The sequence below is a fragment of the Astatotilapia calliptera genome, chromosome 22 (genome assembly GCF_964374335.1).
Source record: "Astatotilapia calliptera chromosome 22, fAstCal68.1, whole genome shotgun sequence".
Lineage (NCBI taxonomy): Eukaryota > Metazoa > Chordata > Actinopteri > Cichliformes > Cichlidae > Astatotilapia > Astatotilapia calliptera.
Genome location: NC_137442.1, coordinates 36,732,730 through 36,740,140, shown reverse-complemented (window position 1 = coordinate 36,740,140; position 7,411 = coordinate 36,732,730). Strand labels below are relative to the sequence as shown.

General features: G+C 34.0%; 1 long non-coding RNA gene across 1 annotated transcript; it reads right to left on the bottom strand.

Moving 5' to 3' along the window:
* Positions 1 to 2,330: 2,330 nt before the first annotated feature.
* Positions 2,331 to 6,356, bottom strand: LOC145423674 (uncharacterized). Its single transcript, XR_013904733.1, has 2 exons — positions 6,279 to 6,356; positions 2,331 to 3,148 (listed from the first exon to the last, which is right to left on the bottom strand). It is a non-coding gene; the product is annotated as an uncharacterized LOC145423674 (long non-coding RNA).
* Between the last annotated feature and the right edge of the window lie 1,055 nt (positions 6,357 to 7,411).

The following is a 7,411-nucleotide window of genomic DNA, read 5'->3' as shown; positions in this document are numbered from 1 at the left end:
CCCCAATCCAGAATGCTGAAGGCAGAAATCAAACTCGAACAGGTGCAGGGAAATCTGAAGAATATATAAAGTCCAAAACCAGAGAGTGGGTTAGGGAATACAGAACAAGAGAGCTCTGGGTAGGCCTGGAAGCACTGGGAATACAAAGCCTGGGAACACACAGCTAGCACGACACAACATTGAACAGATGGAGACAGACTGAACACTACAGACATACGGAGGTAGAGGGATGTGAAAAGAACACAACACACAGAATACAGCAGTTACCAAAATAAAACTAAATATAGCTAAATGTGCAGACAAACATACAAAGACAAGACTGGACAGAATGGGAACACAAAAAAGACTAAATAAGACTAAATAAGCCCAAGGCTCTCCAAAATTTAACTTAACATGAAATAACAAAACCATACAGAAATTATAATTATATAATGCATCAGGCAATAAACAAGACATGCAATACACGTAGGAAACTAGGAAAACCATCACTGCATTAAAAATTGTTGTTAATCTGTAGTGAAAAGGATCAAGAAAAAAACACTTTTCTAGTCTATTTGAGCACTCAGAGCTCCTTTTACTACTAGGCTCATTCACCCAAACACACTTTCATGCAAACAATTTTTTAAAATGCAACAAAGCACTTTGTTTCACACTTGCACACATGCTCACACTCCTAATGGGTGGAGGCAAAAAGGACACTTTGACATGTAGACTGGAGTAGCCAGGGATTGAGCAACCAACACTGTGATTGGTAGACGACCCTCCTAAGTCTCAGTTGCCCCAATTCGTATGTTCGTTAAGAATATGAAAAATATATTTTTTTAATTTCAAATCTACAGGAAACAACCTCCTCTGATTCCATACACTTATACAATTGCTTCTAGCATCATTTTTATTAACTCAGATATGAAAGACAAGAAATGTTTTTTTCTCTTATTTGATTTTTTAGACATTATTTATAGAGTCCCAGAATTTTGGGGGAAAAGATTTTTGTATAAATGTAATTCCCTTGTCTTTTTCATTTCAGGTGATTGTGTTGCAGTTCCACATTTTCCTGCTGACCGTGTCAGCATTATCTTAGCAATTTGTTTCATATTAACTGCAGCAGCTATTTCTGTGTGGAAATGGAAACAAAACAGATCTAAAGGTATCTAACTCTGGTAACTCTTAACAATTTAATGTGAATAAGCATTAGTGACCTTTACAGTGTACCTACTGTATCATGATAGATGGCATTCATTTAAAAAGCCCCTGATCCTAGACGCATGGCCCAGAATCTATAGCAATGAAATGTCAAAAAAAATCTGTTTTGTTGAAGGGTAGTTTCTAATATTCTTTATTTAATGTCCATTATCGTCCTTCAAACCATATTAGAAATGTTTTAATTAAATTATGTGACACATTTTTTTCTGCCAATTTCAACAAAATAACTATTTATGCGTTTACACAGAAAGAAAGAGACAGAAAGTAGAAGAGCTGCTCATGGCAGAAAGCAAGAAGTCTGAAGAATTACAGAAGAAAGATGAAGAACTGAAAGACTTGGGGGAGCTGATTAATATACTGATGAAACAACAGATTGACCTGAAAGAAGTGAAAAAAGAACTCGGAGATCAAAGCAATACATTTGCATCTGAGGTGGAGAACCTGGGCAAGCAGTTTCTGGAAGTGGATAAGAACACAGAAAAGGACAGAGCAAAGGGATACATGGATCTGAAAAGCATTATAACTAAAAGCAAAAACAGATTACCACAGCAAAGAGCAGCATATGGAGAGATGGAAACAAACATTGAAAGACATCTGATTAGGACGCAGCAAGCATGTAATAAAATGAGAAACATAAAAACAATAGCAGAGAAACAGAAGGAAAACATAATTTTGCAACTGTCAGAGATAAAGAAACAGAAAGAAACTATTCATAAGAAATCAAATTTAGAGTCAAACCAGGAAACCTTAAACATTTAAATACAACATATACAACTACTTAAAAAAAACAACTCAGGTGCTAAAACAAACACACACACATATATTTTAGATGTACTGTATATTAACCTGACAATATTTTTTATTTGAGTAGAGTTAAATAAGATGAATGCAACTTTACATGTGGGGTTTTTCAAATACATGAAGGTAAAGTTTGAGCTTTCTTTTTTTTCAGCTTGTTTGCTTAAATCTCTAGCAAGAGCCATTTGCTCTTTTGGTGAAAAGGCTTAACTGAATAAAAAAATTAATATCTTTTTGCATTTTTCTGATGACATTTTCTGAAGGCAGTTATTTATTTATTTATTTAAAAACTGTGCTGTAATAGAGAAGAAATCAAAGTTATTATCTTGTCCAGATAAGATCTCATTTATTTCTGTGCTGCAGTTCAGCCATTCAGTCATAACTCAACACATAATGCACATCACATTACATCAAAAGGTTCTTCAAAAAATAAAACTATACATTTCATAAACAAAACAAATAAAGTTACATACTATAAAGTATTCTGGCAACCGTCAGTGCTACCTCTGGGCCTTCTTGTTAATAAACGAGTAAGCTGCTGATAAAATGAGAATAGCCTGTATCCCTTTATTGGGTGAGAAAATCATGACATATAATTTTCTTAGGTCAGATGGAAAAGATATCTGATCCTTAAATGGCTGAATGGGCCTAACAGAGCATGATACAGATGTATAACATGCTTATAAAATACGATGTAATGCAGCAGATGAACTTATCACAAAATATATAAAACATATAAACAGCAATATGAAACAAACACATAGATAAAGCAGTAATATTTCATGTTTAACTGAAGAAACATAAAACTGAAGTTAATATGCTTGACGTTTATTTTCAGGGATATTTTGGTGCGAGTGCTTACACACTTTAACTTTTTGAATGTATACCTTTTCACTGCCCAGTGCTAATTTATTTATTTAACCATTGCTAATTATTTTAAACTTTTCTAACAGCCTTCATCAAGAAAGAGCAGTCTGTGTCTTCACCTCCGCTCTTCTATATATCTCTGAGCTGGCACTTCTTCCTCTCCTCTTCCTCACACTGTTGAATTTGTCCTGGTGTATCATCAAGAGTAGAAAAACCTTGTGTCTGGGCACCTCTCGCCTTGATGGATTTCTCAGTCTCTCTTGACTCTGGACACACAATCCTAAGGCAAAGTAAACCAACCATGGCACTTAACAAAAAATAGCAAAAGTTACAGTGGTCCTGAGAGGCCAAAAGGAGTGCAACTTAAGAAAACACCATCAAATTAAAAACACCATAAAACACAACAGAAATCGAAAAAAGATTACAAAGAAAGAAAACAAATAGAAAAATGCAGCAAAAGCTAAAAGAATAAACAAATCAGTCACTAACTTGACAAACCTGATGCGGAAGTGTGGTGGTGGATAATTTTTTTGCAAAAATGGCTGAACGCTCAAACAGCATGACGAAGACTAATGTCAGGGTTTCTGGGTTGTGACCCAGTGCTTTCAGTTCATTCATGTTCACTGTTTATTTTCCACATGTTCTACTTCCTATGTGTCAGATTATGTTCAGCTGTGTTCTCATCGTCAGTCAGTCCGTCAAATAGAACTCACGTTCTACTTGCTTTAAAAGCCTCTACTTTAGAATGCACACTGTTCATGCTGTCTAAACACTGGCAGGAAGCTGTGGAGGACAGGAGGGCCATGATGCTCAGCTGAATATCACTTTTACGGTCCTCCACAAACATCAGGATCATTTACACTAATGATAATGTTAGTTCAGTTATTTTGCTGCCTAATCTGGTTCTATCGGTGGTGTTGAGCTAAATGGACGTTTTTTATAAGGCGAAACGAGCAGAAAAATAGTAGTTTATTCGGATTAAACCTGTGTTCTAATCCTACATCTTAGGACACATGTGATTTCCATGTGTAAAAACTGCAGGTGTCCAGAGTCAAGACAGACTGAGAAATCCACTGCTGCATGATGTTATCTTATAGATATATTTCTCTTTTTCTTTTATTATAAAAACAAGTTTTATTTTTATTTATTGCATTTAGAGGGCAGGTGACCTCTAAAGGTCCTCTAAATTGGAACTCTAAATTGCATTCTATATATATTCTAATGTCTTAAGCCACAGTTATATCTGTCACACTGCATGTCTACTTCAGGTTAAGCGAACATCCAACGGTTATATTCACAATAACCACAGTATCTACCAGCATATAAAGTAAAACTGTATTGTGGTATAACTGCTAAACTATAATAAACCACTACCTTAAAAAACAAAAATTGAAGCTCTAATAGGAAGGCAAATATAAGTTTGAAATGTTGAAACATTTTAAGAATAGTAATTCTAAATGTTTGTTTCTTTTCAAGGTTTCTTTTTTGTTTGTTTTAGTCTTGATATGTCATAAATTCATAAATATATCTGACAAATATGCTGTTTTCTATATTCCATTGTATAAACTGAATCTGAAAATGTATTTTTATTATGTTTCTAATTAATACATGTACATGTCTTCTAAATGTATAATTAATAGATCCACATAATACAGGTACAAATAAAGAGACACATGGGCTAAAAAATAAGTTTATACAGGACAGTGTATTACATGCCCAATATAAGAAAACTGGCCATAGAAGTTACAAAAAGTCACATGTATTGTAACTGAAATCAAAGAGTCAAACATAAATGCAGCTGCCAGTATAATATATGAAGATAACACCTAATAACACCAATAGCAATTAACATAATAAAAATTACTCTGTGCTTTAGTTACATAGCACTTAAAGTTGACCTTTGCAAATTGGGTTTACTATAATATTCACTTATTATTTATTGGACTCTGTTAAGTGCATGCCCTGCCTTTTGTATGCAAGAGTCAGAAAGATTTTAAAATTAAAAACAAATGCTAAATAATTATCGAATACCTTTTAACTAAAACACACATGGCTTTGTTATGTTTTGCTACGGTGGAATTTTAGATAAACTTAATCTTTAATCACTTCTTTCCTATTTCTTTTTTTTTTCCATGTCAGACATCTGCCAGTAAACATGTTCACCTCAAGAGAGCTGCACTTGTAATAGCAGCTGACAACAGTGTCCGTATTGAAAAGTGATAGCATGCAGTGTCTTATAAAAAACATCTCTGATGAGGTATTAACAAATAGAGGGAGAACAAGGTTGTTTAACAACAACAAAAATAAATGTTGTAAGATACACGTAGCTCTTACTTCTAAGCTGATGGCTTAAGAGCAACGAATCTTGAATAGATGAAAGTAAATGCTAAAGCAACATGAAAAGCATCAAAATCAGAAATCTATTCAACCATCACTTGGATGGATCATTTCAGAATGGTTTAGAAGTGCATCATAGTGCAGAATCAGCACTTTTAATCATGTTCAGTGATCTTTTATTAATTGTAGATTCCTACTTCAAAGGTGATCTTGACCCTCTGAAAAACACATTTGGTAATAAGCGTGGTGGGTGGTTTTTGACAATATCTTTACATTTAAGAAAGAAAATGCTGATGTCAGAGCTAGTTTTTACCCACTGAGGCACTTAGGATAAAACATAAAATCCAAATACCTGTGCGTTTGGATTTGATTGTAATATTTTATTTGTTTCAGTCATTAAATTGCTTCTGGTTGTACCAAGAAGTTAAAGAAAAGAGGAATTTGTATCTTTGTTCTAGCTTTGGAACAGCCTGGCCTCCTCTTAGGACCTCACCAACACTCAGTAACACTTTTCAAAACCTATTTCAACACTAATTTTCCTTTCCTTCCTTCCTAAATTTGCCTTCACATTTCTTTTTAGTTTTTTCTTGTGGTTATGTGTATTGTGTTGTTATTATTGCTTTCATGATATAGTTTAACAGTATTTTGGTCAGTATTGTTTTTTTGTGCTTATAAATGAACTGACTTGACTTGGCACTGGATATTTTAATTTAATGTGATTTGTTTTATTCATTGTCAATTCATAACAATCATCATCTAGAGGAGCTTTCTTACTAATTGCACTTCCCCAGCAAGTGGGGTACACACTGAATAGGTTCGTGTCTATTTCAGCACTAATATAATGCACTTTGTGTCCCATTGTCAGTGAACAATCAAGCAAATCAAAAATATAAATATATGTCAAATACAGAACACTATAAATTATGATATCATGATTATCATCATATTTTAAGATATATATTTTTCTATAAGTTATAGAGAAATATATAGTATTCCGATATGGTTTTCCTAAATAAAGTAACAATAATAATAATAATAATAATAATAATAATAATAAAATGTAAAATGAGTACCTCATTTCTTTTTCTGTTTTGTCTCATTGTTGTAGGTATCCATTTGTAGATGAGTTACCTGAACATTTTTATACACTGAAACAGATAAAAAAGTTTTGAAATAAGTAGTGTGTGGTGACAGAAAGATAACTTACTCATTAGTCTATTTGAAAGAAATTCTCACATAAAAAAAAACTCACTCTTGGTGATACTGTGTTACAGCTTCCTAATTTTACAATTAGTTCACTGAGACTCAAAACTATGCAGGAGAGATGAGTGTAAGATTATTATATTTTTACTTAAGTTCTATTTGAGTTCTATAAACATAAACACTCTTACAAACACTTTTACAATACTCACCAAAAAGACTCAAAAACAACACAAACTTCAACAATACCTACTGCACAATCATCTCACTTTACCGCAATTGCACATGACCACGTTGTATTGTCTGTTGTTCTGTCTGTGTTTATTGTACATAGATATAGTTAGTGGCAGTATCTTTTTATTGTTTTAATTTTACTTAAATTTAGCAAGTTGTTATTTATGTCACAGTCCTGGGTCTCCTGACCCAGCGTTTTTAGTTCTTTGTGGTTTTTGTATTATTGTACTTGTGTGTGTGATTTATTCTATGGCTTCTAGTTTTGATCCCTTGCCCTTCATGTCTCTCTGTGTCCCCTCTGTTCTGTGTAATTGTGTGTCTTTGCATGTTTGAGTTTCTTGTTTTCTGTCACTCTGCATTGTGCATTATGTTCTCATGGTTGTTTTTTTGTTACTCCCTCTAGTCTAGTTTCTTGTGTTCCAAGCTGAGTATTTCCCTGTGTATTTTGGTTCTTAGACCTCTGCCTTATGGTTTATGTCTCTGTGTTTCTTAGTTGCTGTCTCCACTGTGTCAAGTTCGCGTCTCTGTGTGATACTTCCTGTTTTACTTTGAAGGTCCGTGTCTTATGTGAATGCGTCCTGCTTTGCTTGTCTCGTCAGTCCTGATTTCTCCCAGCTGTGCCCTCCTTCTGTGTCTCATTCCCCTCGTTACTTCCCAGTGTATTTAAACCCTGTGTTTCTCTGAGTCAGTGTCGTGTCGTCCCTCTTGCTGTGTGGATCTCCCTGTGAGTTTTAGTTCATTGTGTCCCAGTTTAGCTTAGTTTACTTCGTAT